Source organism: Rhinolophus ferrumequinum, chromosome 21 (genome assembly GCF_004115265.2).
Source record: "Rhinolophus ferrumequinum isolate MPI-CBG mRhiFer1 chromosome 21, mRhiFer1_v1.p, whole genome shotgun sequence".
NCBI classification, from domain to species: Eukaryota; Metazoa; Chordata; class Mammalia; order Chiroptera; family Rhinolophidae; genus Rhinolophus; species Rhinolophus ferrumequinum.
Genome location: NC_046304.1, coordinates 38,069,807 through 38,089,571, shown reverse-complemented (window position 1 = coordinate 38,089,571; position 19,765 = coordinate 38,069,807). Strand labels below are relative to the sequence as shown.

General features: G+C 36.6%; 1 protein-coding gene across 1 annotated transcript in view; it reads left to right on the top strand.

Moving 5' to 3' along the window:
* The first annotated feature begins 589 nt into the window (after window positions 1-589).
* Window positions 590-19,765, top strand: part of STAT5B (signal transducer and activator of transcription 5B) — a 60,348-nt gene continuing 41,172 nt past the window's right edge. The window contains exon 1 of the mRNA XM_033091846.1: window positions 590-734. The gene's annotated coding sequence lies outside the window, so the exon portion shown is untranslated. The remainder of the gene's footprint in view (window positions 735-19,765) is intronic.

The following is a 19,765-nucleotide window of genomic DNA, read 5'->3' as shown; positions in this document are numbered from 1 at the left end:
AATGGTGTCAGACGCCCCTGTCCACCATAGATTCACTCTGGAACAGTGGACCAATCCAGTGGGCCTGGGTGAATGTAAACTCCTGCCGTGGCGGCGGGAGCCTGGCTGAAACGCCCTCCAGGGAGCAAACCCGGGATAATTATTGACGGGCCAGCAGCGGACTTCTGACCTCGGCCTGGGGGGGGACAGGACCCGGAACGCAGGCCTCAGCCCTGGGGAAAGGAGGTGGGCGGGCAGCGAAGGGGGGCCAACCCACGCGGCCACAGCAGTCTGGCCAGAGCCCTGCTAGTGGTGGTCGACCCTACCCACGCAAAGGAGCATGTGCTCGTGGTCTGTGGGACCTGACTGGGGAGCCCCGTGGGGAACCCACCCCACCTCGGCAACAAGGGGCTACGCCCGGCACCGGCCTCCCGGAGCGTGCAGCCACTTGGGGTGCGCGGAGGGGCAGCCGGGTCCCTCCAGGGCGGCTGCAGAGCGGGTGCGAGAGACGGTGGGGCTCGCGAACGCGCACCGGGCGGAACCAGGAAGCGGCGCGCGCCGGCGCGGGGCGCGCTCGGGGTGGCGAGCGGCGCGCGCGCCGCCGTGGGCCCCGGCGCGAGAAGAGTCGGCGGCGGGAGCCGTCACCCCAGGCGGGGACCCTGCGCAGGCGACTCTGCGCGGCGGCCCGGCCGAGGGAGGGAGCGAGCGAGCGGGCGAGCGGGAGGCAGCTGCTGGCGCCCGAAGGGCCGAACGAGGTAGGAGCTGCGGGGTCAGCTCTGGGCTTGGGGCCTGAGGGAGAGGCCGGGGAGACGGCCCGGGCGGGGCCCAGCGCCCCGGCCGCCGAGACGCCCGGCAGGATCGCGCCGCCGCCATCGCTCCGGGGCGGGGAGGCGGCCGCGGGGGCTGCGCGCTGGCTGAGGGGTGTGGGGGACTAGGGGCCGGGCGCGCGAGGGGCGTTTTGCGGAGGCCGCGGCGGGCGGAAGGTGCAGAGTAGAGGCGGTGGGCGTGTGTCTGCGGAGGGGGTGTGAGGGACCCCGGTGCCCATCCTGAGAGCCAAGAGGGCTGCTGTTGTCCACTCACACTTTCGTGGTGCAGTTCCGAATAGTCCCCGCTGTCTCTTTGCCTTTCCTCCTTCTTTCAAAAGAGGTATCTGCGACTCCCGGGGGTCGGGTGAGCCGGGGGTGCCCGGTGGGGTGGGGGGTATTAGCAGAGCTTCAGGGAACAGTGCCTTATAAGGAGTCAAGGCAACAAATACGATAAGGCTCTGGGTGCGGGACCCCACATCAGGACCCTCCAGGCCCGGGCTCGAGCGTGTGGCAGTGGGATGCAGCGTGCTCTCTTTTTCTAGCCCAGGATAAAGAGTAAAAAAAGTGCTCCTGGTGTCGGGGATAGATATGGAGAGTGGGAGAAAAGGGAGTCGTGTGTCACAAAAGCTGGTCGGAGGCTATAAAAGAATCTGGCAAGATGGTCAGGCTGATCAAAGAGGAAAGCACTTGTGTGGAGCAAGAGGCGATTGCAAACTCTTGTAGCCAGCAGTGATGGAAAAGGCAAAGAAGAAAAACAAGTACCAGCTTTCAGAAAGATGAGCTTAATGAAAACCACACGAATTTTAAAGGCGAAAAGAGAGCAATCCTCTTTCCTGAGAAGCCATGCCCAGTTCTTTTTCTTCTTGTCCCGTGTGATCCTGTCATAGCTTTGTATCAAGTAAATAATGTTAACAAGTGGGTCATAGAAGGTTAGAGTTGGAAAGGACCAAGCGATTATGCCACATTGTTTTCTTGTACAAACGAGGAAACTGAGGCCCAGAGAGGTGGAGTAAGTGGCCTGCTCGGTTCACACAGCTGTGTTCAGGAACTGAAATGATGGTGGGAGGACTCTCAGAGCAGCGAACTTACCAAAGCACAGTGAAATGGTAGATCTTTGCCTAAATACAATTTCATAAATTGTCTCTGGAATGTCCACGGGGAATACCCCTTGAAAGGGCTAGTGTGTCCCCAAATTATTAAAGTGAGTTTATGTCGTTTTTTCAGTCTTCAAATGGTGTTAATCATCTGTTTGTATCTTAGATTTCCAAAGTGGTTGGATAGCTGCCTAGGCCATAATAAGCTTTCAGCTGTTGAGTATCTTATCTCAAATAATTGTGTTATTGTTCAGTTAAGATAATAGAACTTTGCCTCTTTCCTCATGTTCTGTTTTTGTTCGTTTGTTTATATTGTTTATAGGCATGTGCTGTAGTTCTTAGAAGAGTATGTATTTTATTTAGGGTTCCTCATGTTTTCCTAATTTTACTTTGTAACACTGTGAGCATTGGATGGGTTCTGATCATTTCAAATGGATTCGACCATTTGAAAGCTTATTTTAAGGCTTCGTGGTTTTTTTTGTTTGTTTGTTTTGGTACCAATTTCTGTCTCATGGAAGATCAAAGCTGTTAGAATTGATGGCGTAAATGGCTGCTAATTTTCAGAAAAATTTCCTGTGCGACAATTTGTGATGTCTGTCCTTATTTAATTAATATAGTACCACATCTTTGGTCAGGTAAATGTTATCTGGTAGATTACTTGTTTTCTGTAGCCTTTGGAAGATGAAAATTTCAAGCACCTGGTTGAGACATGAGGAAGGAATGAAGAGATCTTTAAAAAAAAAAAAACAACAACAACAACACGCAAAACATCAGGAAAAAAAAAGAGTTGATTTCTATCACCAGCAGTTTGCGTATTGCATAACTTGGAGCTAAACGCTGCAGAAAAATCTTTGCTGTATACCCAAATAAATAAATTATCCCACCTTCTTACTCATCCTTACCTTATCCCTATTCATGTTCTTTTCCAACAGGGTATTGATATGGATTGTGTTAAGAAATTTAAGGTGGATGTGTTTCTTAAATAGGTACTTCATGATATATATGATAAAAGGGGAAAACAGTGCTATCATTGTTTGGAGTGTTACAACATAAATATTTTGGTCAGCACTTCCTATTGAGCCCCAACTTCTCATTTCATCTTCATTTTCTTGCTCTCAATTGATTTTTTTAAAATTGTAATTACATAGGCAAAAACCACACCAAGACTAGTAAAAGGTGTCGTTTAATGCTCTTTTGGTACTTATGTCAGTTTTTTTCAAGTTGTATTAAAATTATTTCAAGTTACATTCAGATTGTGATTTGTATTAGGTTTATGTTAATGAATGTGCTTGTGGTTCATCTGGCTTGTTTTTATGTAAGTAGGTAATACAGGTAGTCTTATTATAAAAGGAAGGTGTTTTAAGAAGGTAAATTATATGTTCAAGATTAGATTGCAGATTGAAGGTAGAATCAAAGGAAGCTTAATTATTCTAGTGCCCTACAAACATGTATTCATAAAGTACAGGTTTCTGGTCTATCAGTGGCATATTTTTTCCCTTCTTTAAAGTGTAGATCAGCACTTAATCCCTATAAAAGGAAGCAAAAACCTCCCGGTTTTTTATTTGTTTAGAGCATTTGAAACTTATTCTTTTAAAAAGTTATCTGAAAATTCCAGGTTACTGGGCTCTTCAGAAAAATATCCTTTGACTGCGTAATAAAGTATCAAAATATTTTGACTCTGTAACTTCTTAATAAAAATAATGTTTAAAAGTTAGCTTTCAAGTATCACTGTCCCCAATTTTGTGTGGTATTTAAAAGAAAAACTTTTCTTTAAATCTGAGCTTTGTTAATAGAATTGTTCTAAAATCAGAAGTATTTTTTTCCCCTGCAATGTTGGCAACACAAGCGTTTTATCCTTATTTCTGGGAATAAGAAAGTCAGATTTAACAATCTAGTTTCTATTGATCAGACACTTTTTTTGTACATTTCAATCATGAGCATCACAGTGATAAAAAGTTTTCTTTTGAAAATTGTATTCACGCTTAATTATAATATCCTTATTTAAAGTCGAATATTGACATTGGATATGTTCTTATTAATGATCATCCTTTACTACTGAAAAGCCTAAGCCAGTTTGGAGAAGATTTTACGTATCTAAATCTATGCTATTTTTACTAATCAAAGAGAGGAGTAATTTACAGGTGTTAGATTTTTAGTTGGTTGAATGAGACCCTGGGTTTTAGATGACGTTTTATTACTTTTGTTAGTTTTGGTCACACCCATGACTTTTATCTTTGAGGTTTGGTTTCCTTTTTTTTTTTCATATGGTAATATTGGGGTGGGGGTGCTTCCTGTTTGTATTTTCAAAATTAGGTCCACATGTTAACCTTCTCTTAGTATCGTATTTTAATTTTAAACATAAAGACAAGTATCAGATGCCATGTGGTTTATCTTTGACCCGTTGTCCTGCTTCATGACAGCTTTACTAAGCTCAGCCTGAATACCCAATTGGGAAGGCAAGACATTCCTGAATCCCCAACTTTCTTCAAGGTATAGCAACCTTGGAAGAAATCTTAAAACAACAACAGTAAAATAATAACAAAGGTGCAATTAACAGAAAAACAGCGCCGTTGGCGTGTGTTTCCTCACAGGTACCTAGAAAATGCAAAGCACTAAGAGTTGAAACGTGTTCTGTGGATCCTTGAATGTCAGCCTTTAAAGAGCGGTTGCCACAGGTTTTATATAATATAGAACCTCACGTATTAAGCAGTGACTATAGCAGTTTTTCTGACCTCACCTAAAAGCCGTACAAAATGTCATGAAGGAGTTAAGTAAGAACGAGGAGAAATTTTGGGTATGGTGGTAGAACTTTGGAGGAATCACCCTGAGCCATAAAACTCTGCCTTGACCCTCCTGAGTAATTTTCACGTGGTAGGTTACTGTTTATATAAATATTGGAGTATGAGTTACATGGAGCCTTGAGAAGTATATCCTTGAAAGGAAAATGTAATAATATTGTTTCAGTGATTGAAACAAGTGGCCTTTTCTGGGTCTTCAACTAACTTTATTCTAAGAAGTGTAATGACTGAATAGACTCCTAATTAAATTGGCATTCAAATATGTTTGCAGTTTAGGGGCGGCTAATCTCTCCTAAATTTTTTTTTGGATCGCATGACTATAGGCAATACTACATTCGCGTGTTGTACAGTTATGCATTATGCAATTTGCAAATGGGGTTAATACACAGAGTATCTTGACTTCCCATGTTCCCCCATATTCAAGAAAGGAGAAGTTATCATTTTGCACATAGTGGATATTTTCTTTTTTGGATTTATTCATAATAATTACATCCATTTCCCATGTATTATAATAGTATTAAGATGAAAAATACATATATTGATTGATAAAGAACATTTATTTATCTTTGGAAGCCAGCTTGCAAAATCTACTCCAATACTCACTCTCCATTTATGCTTCTCCTTTTATTGCCTTTGGCACTCTGACTAACTCTTTGTATTTTCCCAGATTTCTATTATATCATGTAGAGAAATATCTCCATATTCTATGCACTGCTAGTTTTTTGAAGTGCTTGTGCTGACTCATTTTTAAAATTATACTAAGATGTAGAGTATGGTTTGAGAGCAGTAATGAGATTCTCAGAAAATATGAAAACTTTCCTTTCTGACTCGTTAGAGAAAGGTTGGGGAAGACAAGGGGAAATACATCAATGAGCCAATCAATTATTGTTATTTGTTGGGATTAATTTGGTGACTAATATTTTCAGTGCCCATCAGGCTAGTAAAAGTGAATTTGGCTTTACCCTGCAATAATAACAGGACAAACCCAAGTGTTTTCTAATACTGCTTGTTTTCCCCTGGTAGGGGATTTTTTTGGCATGTGGGAAATCAAGCCGAAGTTACCAGTAACTGCCACATCCATGATTTGTATTAAAAACAACTATTTACCATTCTGGTCTATAGCTCTGCTTACCATGAGCTTATCTGGGGAGATATATTAATTATCTGTATAATCACGATTATGCCATCTTTCAAAATGTGATCAGAAAATTCATTTAAAAGTACCTCAGATTATGTCCAAAGCCTGAAAAGTAGAACGATAGTAAAAATAATACCTAAAACACTGCCCACTTCCAGTGCCAAGCAGACACTGTCAGAAGCTCTTGCCCTGTTTTACCTCATGATCCTCAGAGGGGTGGGCATTACCCGCATATGAAAGATGAAGAAATGACCACAGAGAAGTTAAGTAACTTGTCCAAGGTCACATTGCAATAATGACAGGGCTGGACCCAGATCCAGGCCATGCTAATTCCTGAGGCTGCATTCCTAACCCTTGCACTGCAAAGGGCTGCAGGCAACTATAACTTTGCAATGAGACAACGATTTCCTTAAGGCTTAGATTTATTCATGTTCCAAAATGGACCCTTTTTTGTAATAGAAAAATTTTTATATATATTTGGATTTTCGTTTTTTGAAGTTTATGAAGGTGATGATAAGTATTTTTCCAACTAACGTATGTATTCCTGGTGGAAATTATATTAAAACAGAAACGTTTTTTAAATGATGAGGTAGAGCTACATTTACTAACATGGGAAGATATTCACGATAGATTGCTGAAGTAGGAAAAAGTATGATCTCATTTTAGTAAAAATATAAATAAACACGTGCTTGTGAGAATATATGTGCATTAATGTGTGCACACACTCACACAAAGGAATAAAAGTTATCTTTGGATGGCATGATAAGGGTATTTTTACTGTCTTTTTTACATCATTCTGCACAGTGCAAATGTTTTTAAACATTTGAAGCATGAATTGTTTCCACAATTATAAAAAGATAAAGCCGTATCCATTTTGAAAAATAGTTCTTTCAATAAAATAGGCTTTAGCAACAGATGCATTCTTTAGGGTGAAAGTGTGGATGGGTATAAAATCTCCACTTCGTAAGATCATTAAATAAAAGATCTAAACATTTGCTGGAAATTCCTGGTTAATGTGAAAGAAAATGAACCTTGGCAGAAAGATGATTAGAACCATACATCTCCCGCACAAATACTGTGACACTGGCAGGGTGGTACCCCAACATTGCTGCTCCTGGAAGCTTGAGAAATTGGTATTTCTAGGTCCTCTGCTTGGGGTCTCACTAGGCTCCCGTCAGGGCTTCGGTGCGCTGCGTTTCTTTCTGGATCTCAGATCTTCTTCCAGGCTCACAAGTTCATTGGCAGAACTTAGGTCTTTGTAGCCATAGGACTGAGGGTCCTGCTTTCTTGCTGTCACCTGGGTGCTGCTCCGCAGTTCCTTCCTTGCATGTGGCCCTCTTTTAGACCCTCTCACTACATGGCAGCTTCCTTCTTCGAGGGCAGCAGGAGACTTTCTTCCTTCAGGCAGTGCCTTCCAAGGAGTTCAGACCTGTTAGCACCAAACTATTGTGTTCTCCCAGCACGTCTCGAGCAAAGAGGTTGTCATTTGCTACTTCCAAGTCATCTCGATTCTGCCCCCACAAAGTTTCTCACCTCTCTTTTCCTTTCCTTCTCTCCTGTTAATTAAAAGAGAAAGTCTTAATGTTAACTATAAGTTGTCCTTTGTTATTCTTTCATGAGAATTATCATATGCATGATAGGAGGAGAGCTATAAGCTGTCTCCTTGGCCTCTATTTACAAACAAAAGGATCTTTCGTGACAGTGTGGCATGTGATGTGTTTGTTTGTTTTTTCTTTATTTTTTATTAGTTTCAGGTGTACAAAGCAACGTAATAATTAGACACGTAAACCCCTCATGAACTGATAACCCACTTTATGTGTTTGTTGACTGAGGACACAAGTATCCAGCTCATTTTATTTACAACTTTATTTTAAAGGGATTTATGGTCCCATTCTTGCTTTATTAAAGCTTTTTAGAGCTTCTACTTGTGATTTCTGAGACAGCAAGACTTAAGAATTTTAATTTGGGGGAGTGAAGGCAACTGAAAGAAATATTGTGTGTTTAGAGCTATGCAAAGGCCATTACAAGCCTGTCTCAGAAATGCAGTCCTTTTCATATCTGATGCTTATTTTTTTCTCAGCTCTTTTCCTTGGAGGTGGATTGTGAAGTCAAATCTTGGAGATATAATTCACAACCCTAAAGTGTAGTGATTTGAATTTGAGAGATCAAGTCAGGGACAAGAAGAACTTCAGTTCCCTGAGCAGAGAGTATAAACTAGTTCAAATAAACAGAGGATGTTAGCTTCCAGGATTGTCAAACTGTCACCTTTGACCAGGGTTGAATTTTCTTTGAATGTTGACAAAAGTTACAGTGTCAGTGGAAAAAGCTTAATGTGAAGTATCTATAACTCAGAATTTCCTTATGTTTGTGTCAGTGAGATCCTACAATTAAAGCTTTTTTTTTTTCTTTCTATGTCTGTTGAGTTTAAAAAGCCTTCAACGGGGTTTTCCAGCCTTTAGGTGAGAGTAAATTAGAAAGTTTGCGAAAAACTGTTTTGTGTTGTCTAAAAGTCAGAGCCTCTACCTGGTGGCAAATCACTATGTTTTTGTAAAAAATGGGATTTAAAATTCCAACCTAGGAAATATGTTTTAAATAAGCTACTGTCACAAATGTCGTTGTAGCATATATAAAAAGAAACTTTTGAGCACTTAATCTGTTAAAGTACTAACAATTGGAATTTTGGAATTTATCAACTTTAGCATTCTACAAAATATTCACCCATAATTTAAACTAGGTAAAATGTTCTCTCAGAAATTATGCTAATTCTGTTTGTTTTGTTTTGTTTCATGTTTCTCAAAATCTTTTGATCATCTTTTAGACTTGAGAAAAGTAGCAAACTATAGAGATCTATAGAAATATACAGCTCTTTACAAAATGAAACAGTCAGTTCACCCTGTGGATTTGTTTTTAGGATATGTGATCTATTTCTGGTAGAAAGTGAGAGAGAATTATAGTGAGAGTTGGACATTGTAGAGCCTTACTCCAAAAGGTATGGAAGGTCTAAATACATAAAGATGCAGTGTAAATATTCCTTCTCTTATGTTGTTATTGTTTCAGTTATGTAATGATAAGTGGAAACTCTGAAGCTTATCCTAAACAGACTTTAAAGATGCTTTTATCTTGCAATGAATTTAAATATCAAATAAAAATACTAAATTCATTGTAATATGAATAGAGATTGGCTGTCCTCCTTAACTGTTGAAGGTTATCAAAACAAAATGGAAAATATTTGGCTTCCTGAATGACATGGCTACAGTTGACATGCTGAGTTGGTGATGAAGCATGAGCTTTTGATTTTGCAACACCAGAGCAAAGCACATAAATTTAAAGGAATGGGTTCTTAAGTAAGATAACGTATTACCTTAAGCACACATTTAAAATTTTGTGCTAGAAATGTGACATTGTCAAAATTTATGGTTTTGAATTTTTATTACCCAAATGTGAGTGGCCTAGTTTGGACAAAACTTAGCATTGTGTTCCAGTTATATTGGTAAATTTGAACAGGACAGACTTAAAACAGTGGCTTTTATGGAACAACGTATAATAGAAAATATTGATATATAGAGAAATACAAAAATATTAAAAACTTCTTTATGCCCCAAATGCCAGCAACCAAAGGTAAATGACAAAATAAGAAAATGTTTTTAACATATGTAAGAAAAGGTTATAAGTTAATACTCTTAGCATATAAAGAATATATACAAATAATAATAGATGGCTCTACCAATGGGAAAATTAACAAAAGAAGAAATACAAAAATGTCCAATAATTGTATAAAATTATGTTCCGTTGCATTTGAAAGCAAGAAATGCAAATAAAAACAATGACATAATTTTTCCAGTTAACAGATTTACAAAGTCTAACAATATGGAAAAAATAAAAGCAGTGCTGCTTAGGGATGTGGGGAAGCTGACACCTTCATTACTCTATGGTTTGAATGTAAATTGGTGCATTTTTTGAAGTTTGATTTATGTATTGAGAATCTTAAAAATGTGCATACCTTTTGACCTAACAGTTCCATTTAGATGACATAATCTAAAATATGTTCAAAGATTTGTGTACAAGATATTCCTCACAGTGTTATTTAAAATAGCAATAAATTGGAAACAACTTCAGTGTTCAGCATTAGAGGGTTGATTAACTAAATTAAAAAATTTCCATACAATGGAATACTATTCAGCCATTTCAAATCATGTTATAAGACAATACTTAATAACTTAGGTAAAGTCCAAAATATATAACTAAATGAAAAATTAAATTACAAAACAATCACATACAATTGTGCTTGGAAAAAAGAATAGGCTTTGAAAAAAGATTTCTTCTGGATTGTGGGATTTTGGATGTGTGTGCGCGCACGCACGTGCTTTCTAATATCTTCCTGTTTTTCTGTAATAAACAGGTAATAATGAACAGGAAATACTTTCATAATCAAGAAAAATGTTATTTTTAATAAATAGATAAAGAAAATGTGATACATACATAGTTCTTCTTTATATATATATAAAATGGAGTGTTACTCCATTTTAAAATTATATGTATATATATCCCTTCTTAACGTGTGTGTATGTGTGTGTGTATGTGTGTGTATGTGTATATATATATATATATATATATATATATATATATATATATGTATAGGAGCATTATTCAGCCATTAAAAAAAAAAAGAAATCCTGCCATTTGTGACAACGTGGATGAACCTTGAGGGCATTACGCTAAGTGAAATGAGTCAGTCAGAGAAAGACAAATACTGTATGATCTCACTTATATGTAGAACTAAAAAAACCAAACTCAGAAACAGAGCTGACTGATGGTTGCCAGGGGTGGGAGGGCGGGGAAATGGGTGAAGGTGGTCAGAGGTACAAACTTCTGTTACAAGTTCAGGGCATGTAATATACAGCATGATGACTGTAGTTAACAATACTGTGTTGTATATTTTAAAGTTGCTAAGAGTAGATCTTAAAAGTTCTCAACACACATGCAAATTGTAACTATGTGAGTTGATGGATGTGTGAACTAATCTTATTGTGTAACCATTTTGCAGTATATACATATGTCAGATCGTTACACTGTACACCTTAAACTTACACAATGTTATATGTCAATTATATCTCAATAAAGCTGGAGGGAAAGTGATTTTTAAAATGATGTTTGTGTATTGATTTATCTTAGAATGAGAAACCTGTTTTGGTTTTCAGTTAGTGTTTCCTTTTTAGGAGCAGAAAAATGAGTAGTTTGTGATGTCTGTGTTAAGTATTTTGGCATAGTATACTTATTTGGTATGGTTAAATGACATTTTCTGTTGAACTATATTATAAAACCATTCTAATTGTATTCAGTGTTTTCAGAGTTAAAACAATTTGAACTTGAGCACTGGCTTATTTCCTAAACTCGGTAGAATGATCCATGTTTTTAGGTATAAGCTGATAGAGAATTATATTATTTTATAAATATAAAGAAATCATATCATTTTACTTGTGTATGTGCTCTTCTAAGTTGCCATTCATTTCGTATTGAAGATATGTTTTTATCGACTTGAAAAAATTTTTTGTCTAGTTTAACAATTACAACCATGAGCATTGTATGTATTATTTCAATATATGCGTATTTTCTGGATTGCTTTTGTACAGCTTTCTCTTTCATAATGATACCTACAAAGGTTGCTGGGTTTATGGATTTACTTTTCTTGTAATTCCATTAGGCATACTGCTTAATGACTTCTCTAAATGTTTATTATGGTATTCATTTGGGAATATCTGGTAAAGGAAATCTCTAGTGAAAGATACTTTCTCTTGGGTATGTTATTGTTAATACAAGAGACTTATGTTCTGCCTTAATTGAATTTACATTGAATAGTTTCTTTGTAACTAGATTTAGTGTTTAAAAGCATTTTAACATTTTAAGGAATTTAAAAGAGAAAAATGAAACTAAATTACAAGTTAATGTTTTAGGAGAATTTTTGAAGCACAGCTATTTAGGACTTATCACTTTGTAGCAAATAAAATTACAGTCTTAAAAAATATATATTTTGGAGCCCAGCACTTCTACTTATTTTATATAAAATTCATCTCAGTAAAAATCTACGTTAACTTAGATTATGCCTTGGAATTTATTGTAATGAAATTTGCTGTAATAGAATTTTATTTAAGTCAATTTTGAAAATACTAAAACATAAAAGAACTCATATAGTATCTTTTAGTGCTTTTTATACCTAAATACATGAGCAGTTAATTTACATTCATGAAGATAAATATTTTTATGTGTTAAAAATAAAATTATAACCATATATTTCCTACTATGCCTTCATTAATAAATCCTCTTGATCTTATGGGTCTTTTTGCTTATCACTTTTTATCTCCTCTGCCTCCTGAAAATGTGATAATCTCATTTAATCCAAAATTATGTTTTCCTGCAGTTTCAGTTCATTTGTAGTTGCTAATTTGCCCTGTAATCTGTTTTATTACTGTGATATTGTGACCAGTTAGACCAGTTTCTTCTCTTATGTATCTGAGTCATTTTCATCAAACCAAGAGATATTTTATAAGGTATATAAATTTAGGGTCTCAAATTTAGCATCATATATTTTGTAATATGGCATCAATCAATTATACAACATTTTTAAAATTAATATATGAAATGATTTATTACTTTCTTCATTTAGAACTACTTGTTTGTGTTTTGGTCTTTATTCGGTTTTGAGAACTTGGCTGTCCTCACAAAGATGTCTTTTTTTCAGTCTATAAATCTTAAGGTTATCTTATTAAGGGAACTCAAATGTATGTAAGATTTAAAAGACTGTAAAAAAAATTACTTCTTTCAAAAGTTAACATAATTTTGTTTGAAACTGTTTAATCTGCTTTTTGTCCTTAGCTGCTAGAGGGCTTTTTGAGGTTATGGATGTGTGTGTGTGTGTGTGTGTGTGTGTGTGTGTGTGTGTGTGTGTGTGTGTGTTTAAAATACTTCCAAAGTGCATAAAGAAATGTATTTGAAAATTTTGTTGTAATTTGGCTACTAATCAACGTAAGACTTGGTAAGTACTAAGTAAATATTTGTTGACTAGTGAATGAATGGGCTGTACAATCACATATGCTTTTTAGGGCAGTTAGACAACACCTTGACCCGTTATACTATATGTGCCAATGGTTGTTAACCACTTGGGGAGTAGGGGACCTTTCGAGACTCTAATGAAACCAGTAATTCTCTTCCCAGTAAAATACACATACACATGTAATTTTGCTTACACTTTGAAAGGTTCACAGTCTCTAGTTACAAGCCCCTAATATAAACAACCAGCTCCCATTAACACAGGTAATGGAGTTGGAAATATGGAGAAGAGAACAAATAATCCATATTTATAGTTAAAACAAACCTCTAGTCTGATCTTGTTATTTAAGGGCTCAGGAGGAACTTTCCCCCCAGAAACTTAATAAATATCAATCCACTTTAACATTTTAAGGGTCTGTATTCCATTGTAGAGCCCTACCATAATTTAGTTACTCTATTAATGGATATTTAGATTGTTTCCAGTTTTTCACTTTTATAAACAACAACATGGTGCGGATCCTTAGGCTGAGTGGATTTTTTTCATATTTACCAGACCATCTCTTTGATGTAAGCTCTAGAAGTGGAATTGCTGAGTCATTTGTATAGATAGTGCCAGCTGCCCTCCCAAATGACAATCCCAGCGGATATGCCCACCAATAACTAGGGGATGGCCATTTCCCTACACCCTCCGTAACTCAGTATTGTCGGCTTTTATATCTGTGCTAGCCTCTCCTATCTGTTTGTATTTCTTTGATTTCTAGCAAAGTTGGACAGTGTTTCACATGTTTATTGGCCATTTTGTTTCCTCTTTGTGATTTGCCTTTCTATATAATTTGCCTGTTTTTCTATTGTAGGTGTTTGAGTTTGCCCAGATCTTTCTGTCTTACACATTACAAGTAATTTCTTCCCTTTTTTTTTTTGACTTTCAACTTTGTGCAGTATTTTTTGCACTACAAAAATGTTAAATTTTTATGTAGTCTAATTTAGTAGTCTTTTCTTCTCTGATCTTGCTATTAAGACATGCTTAGAAAAACCATCCATACCCATACCCAAAATTTATTAAATTTTCATTTAGAACATTTTATGGTTCTTTCTTTTTTTTTTTTTTTTTTTTGCATTTAAGTCTCTTGATCCACCAGGAATCTACTTCTGTGTAAGAAGTGAGGTGGGAATGTAGTCTTGTTTTCCTAAAAATAATAATTAATATTTATTGATTACTCACTGTTTACAAGCACTGAGCTAAATGTTTTACGTGTATGAACAATTTTAACCTAAATCAATTTCAAATGGCTGGCCAGTTATCTAAAAAGAGTCCACCATTTCCCATCATATGCTAAGTCCTCCTGCATATTTAGATCTGCTTCTTATCTATTCTGTTTCATGTTTCTGAATATACCACATTGTTTTAATTATTGGACATTTAATTTGGATCATTACAATTTTTTCAGAGAGTAAGAGAGGTAATAATTTGCCTGAATGTCCTTTGAAATATGCATTAGGATATATTTTTGTATCCTAACTAAAAATGAATTTCACATTCTTTGGACAGATGGTAGATAATCACCAGTAATTCCATTAAAGAAATCACTAAATCTAGTCTTCTTAAACATATCTTTCTATAGAGATTTTGTAACAGAGTAATTTTTAAAAACAGTGCTCTACACTTTCAACTCAAAATAGTGTAATTTCATATTAACATTTCAGGAAGCGCAGTAAGACTACATATATTTTAAATTTTTAATTTAAAAGCTTAAGATAGATTTCAAAAATTTTTCCTCCTAAGCAAAATATAGGAAGAAAGTTATAAATGTTACAAATAAGACATAGGAACCTGGGGCGGCCAGTTAGCTCAGTTGGTTAGAGTCCAGCGCTCTTAACAACAAGGTTGCCAGTTCGATCCCCTCATGGACCACTGTGAGCTGCACCCTCCACAACTAGATTGAAACAACTACTTGACTTGGAGCTGATGGGTCCTGGAAAAACACACTTAAAAAAATGACTTACAAAAAAAAAGACATATGAACTAAAAACTTGTAAACAAAAGTTATATATGAAATATATAAAATATTATATTATAGATGAGTGCTGTCCAATACACATATAAATGTAAATTTATGGTAACCACCTTAAAAATAGTAAAAAGAAACAGGTGAAATAAATTTTAATTATACGAGGTCTAACAATTAAGTTCGCGGACTTGTTACAATGATGTTGCTAACCCTTTTTGATATCAGAGGGATTATTCACTATGAGTTTGTACCAATTGGACAAACAGTTAACCAAGGTTACTATTTGGAAGTGCTGCAAAGGCTGCGTGAAAAAGTTAGACGACCTGAACTTTTCGCCCATAATTCATGGCTCTTGCATCACGACAATGCACCAGCTCACATAGCACTGTCTGTAAGGGAGTTTTTAACCCAGTAGACAAATAACTGTTTTGGAACACCCTCCCTACTTACCTGATCTGGCCCCCAATGACTTCTTTCTTTACCCAAAAATAAAGGAAATATTGAAAGGAAGACATTTTGATGACATTCAGGACATCAAGGGTAATACGATGACAGCTCTGATGGCCATTCCATAAAAAGAGTTCCATAATTGCTTTGAAGGCTGTACTAGGCCCTGGCATCGATGCATAACTTCCCAAGGGGAGTACTTCCAGGGTGACCATAGTAATATTCAGCAATGAGGTATATAGCACTTTTTCTAGGATGAGTTCGTGAACTTAATTGTCATATCGCATTTTTTCTTAAGTATATCAAAATATTATCATTTCAACATGCAATCAGTATAAAAACTTAATGGGATATTGTATATTCCTTTTTTTGTTCTAAGTCTTCAAAATCTAGTGTGCATTTTATACTTATAGTGTATCTCAATTTGTATGCAAAATTTTCACCAGAAACATATATTCAGATTTCATAAAATCTCTACTTGATCAACTGGTAAAGTAGGTTCACATACCCGAGTTGTTCCAAACATACTTGAAAGTTTTCCAATAACTAAACTGAGCAGCAACTTTTAAGTTTACATTTAAGTTAAAGTGAAATAAAATTTTAAAATTCAGTTTCTTGGTGACACTAGCTACATGTCAAGTGCCCAATAGCACGTGTGGCTAGTGGCCATCATGTTAGACTGCAGTTACAGTCTTCCTAAAGAAATCAAATACAATATAGCTGTCTCCTACTTTGAACATTTAGCTTATAAATAACTCAAATTCAAATCGGGTGTCTTGTCCTCTGGAAACTGAAGCTACTGCTCTATAAGCCAGCAGAAGCTACTCTTACATGAAGAAGCTGACACCCCTAAATTCTCACCAGATGCCCACCCTAAAACACACACAGACCTACACAGATGCACTCCCTGTTTTGGAAACTGCTGCACCAAAGCGTGGTCGAGCCTCATTCATATCCTCGGAGGCTCTTGTCTTGGGAGTCAGATTTCTCCAGTTTGTGCTGTGTCGGAGCTGGGATGGGGAATAGACAGAGATAGAAGCATTATTTCGTTACTAATGGTATCCCTGATTTGAAATTCTAACATCTTTTTCTTCAGAAACAAAATTATAAAGGGTGATTGGGTTTTGTAGGATTATAGATCAACTGAGGTTTTGGGGCTTACCTAGGAATTTTTCAAAATCTCTTTATAACTTTGCTTCTATGAGAAAATGTTCCGTGTTTCAAACAACAAACATGGAATAGGATTCCATTTGTAAGGTGACCAGGAAGAGGTTGGGAGTGCCTGTTGTTTTATTACAGAAAGGTCCAAGGGCCTGGATAATGAACTGATGCATCAGCCTAAGTCATCTCTTGTCACCTATACCGTGTTTCCCCAAAATAAGACCTAGTCAGACAATCAGCTCCAATGTGTCTTTTGGAGCAAAAATTAATATAAGACCCAGTCTTTTATATTATATTATATTATATTATATTATATTATATTATATTATATTATATTATATTACATTATATTATATTATACCCAATCTTATAGTAAAATAAGACCGGGTCTTATGTTATTTTTTGCTCCAGAAGACACATTAGAGCTCATTGTCCGGCTAGGTCTTATTTTCGGGGAAACACGGTATGACCTTGCTTACAACTCTAGAACCAAAAACAACCCATTTTGCTTTGTTACTCAGCTGTCCAATCATTTTCAGGCTGAGTTGGTTTTTTGTTGTTGTTATTTTGTTTTGCTTTGGGGGGTGTGTGTGTGTGTGTAAATGAGTTTGTCTAGAAAATAATCGGGTTCATATTTTGGTCTTAGCTACTATTTCTTTTTATGGTGTACTTAAAGTCAATGCTTGAAATTTGGCATCATCTAGTTACAGATGAAATTTTTCCTGTCAAAGTTTTAGTCTTATGAGGTACCTAAGGGAGGGGAGTAATTTTTAGTTCTTTATACATGAGGTGATGATAATGCCAGTTGTGTGTAGAAGACTGAACAAACGGAGCTTCAGGAGGCCCACGTGGTAGAGAAATTCGGAAGGTAATCTAGGTAATGCCTATGCCCCAGGGCCCTCCATTCTTCAGTTCTTCCTACTTAGTTTATCTTAATGGTCTTTTTAGATCTCTGATTCTAGAAGGAACCTTTGAAGAAAAGGATAGAACGTCTGTGTTGTTTTGACTATTGGTTGACATCTAAGCCAAATTAGTTGGCTTTTTAACGTTAAATAAAACATTCAGTAGCTTTTACTACTAGGTAGGCTGTAGGAACCCCTTTATTTTAATATGGTGCCAAAAGTAGGTGAATTATAACACTTAAAACCTCCTGATATATTTATTGAATGTGATTAATTCCTCAATACAATGGGATTATTTCTATAAATGAAAAATATTTTTTCCCCAGTATAATATGACAACCTATTTTAGAATATTTAATGTATTTTCTTAGGTGAAAATTTAAGAGCATATACAAAAGTTGTTATGTTCCAAGAGGTCTGATTCTTTTGTTTGAAAATTCATTATATTCATTATATTGAACAAAAGATGGTTGTGTTGACTTGAGAAAACAGGTTGTGCATTTTCAAGTATTTCAAAATGTTTTTGTTATGCCTAGGTTTTCACTGTGATGGTATTTGTCGATTTAGTAGAATTTGACCTATATTTTATTCTATGGGAAAAAGAAGAAATTAAATGTTTGCTAGTCATGTACCACCTTGTGCTGCTGTGCATTGGTGGGTAGGAACTCAGGTCCCATTGTGAATTTTTAACTCTGTGCTCTTTATTTTTAGTACCTTTTGGAGATTGAATCTGCAAATCATCTTTGAAAGATAAATGATTTGATTTGATTGTAGCAAGCATGAAAGTTATCCTCTAAATAAAACTGTGTATCCTGGAAAAAAGCTGGACTAATAGCTCACTGAAATGATCTTAACCATGGAATCCTTGATTAGACCTGATTTGTTTTGCCCATATGTACTATAGCTCCATAAAGATGATCAACTTTATGGATGAACAGATGTCCTGGTTTCATCAGAAATTGTTTTCACATTGTCAGGCCTTTCACGAAAGCCAGTCATCACCCCTGTTAGTCTGATTTTGGTGAGATGCTTTGAAAACTTATTTCCAAATATTGGTTTGAATGCACAGACTTTGTTGTTTACCTGTAAGATTCTGTAATGGTCAAGTGGTATCCTTTTCCCCCCAACAGAAATAAAAAGAAGAAAATGAATAGCGAAAATGAGAAAGTATAGCTTAGGCTGTATTTATTTAAACTTTCAAGTATTTCACATTAGCTACTAGAATCCAGTCTTAAGTTCCATAAAAGGCATTTCTGTTTTGTTCGCTTCTATATCCTCAGTACCTGGAACAGAGCCTGGCATGTAATAGGTGCTCGGTAAGTGTTCATTAAATAAATACTGTTTCTATAAGAGGGTTGATCCGTGTACCTTTGTTTAGGGTAAGCAGATGCTCATGTTTGATAATAAGCGTAGTTGGTGCGGTAGGTACCTTAATTCCATTTATTCCCCTTTAATCTCAATAGAGAGGGTATATTCAGAGACTGCTTCAACCCTCAGAAGGACTGAAAGTATGCCTTTTACTGCGGAAGATAAAAAAAGAAAGGAAAACAAATGCTCTGTTTCCTTTGGATTTCAGCGTTAAAGATGGAAGAAATGTGAGTTCACTAGGCAAGACTGGCTTTTTCCCCATAAAAAAAATATTTCTTTTACCATTTTAACCATTTTTCAGTGTATGATTCTGTGGCATTAAGTATATTCACACTGTCATGCAAACATCACCATCTGTCTCCAGAACTTTCTCATTCTCCAAAACTGTCCTCTCCCCCAGGCCCTGGCAACCACTCTTCTCCTTTCTGTATAAATTTGACTACTCTAGGTACTGCATATAAGTGGAATCATATAACATTTGTCCCTTTCTGTCTGGTTTAGTCTTTTACTTGTGTGTGTGTGTGTGTGTGTGTGTGTGTGTGTGTATACACGCATACATGTGACCCTTTTGCTTGGAGACTTGACAATCTTTCCTGCCTCTGTATTTCTAGTTTTTGCTTTGTACCTAGACTTAGCCAGTGATGCATACACAGTAAGTATTTAAAGACAAGTTAATTCAGCTGCTTGTTGCATACCGCTAGGGGGTTATTAAAGCTTTGAAAATGTGATTCCTCATCTGTATGTCGGTAGGCTTATCTCCTCTAAGTCTTGCTGATAAACCTGCACTGACGGTAATATCAGAGATTAGTCTTTCTCCATGTTTCATAAAGCAAATTGTTCTCTTTCTTATAGCCTGATGATGAACTGGAAAATTGCGGGTACATTGTTGTAATTGTTTTTATAGACATTAAGACAAACTCTACATAAAGGACAGGAGGTACAAAAGAGGTTTTCATTACAGCTTCATTAAGAAATTATATGCTCATACTTGTTTATTTTCTCTGTTTTTCTATTTTCAC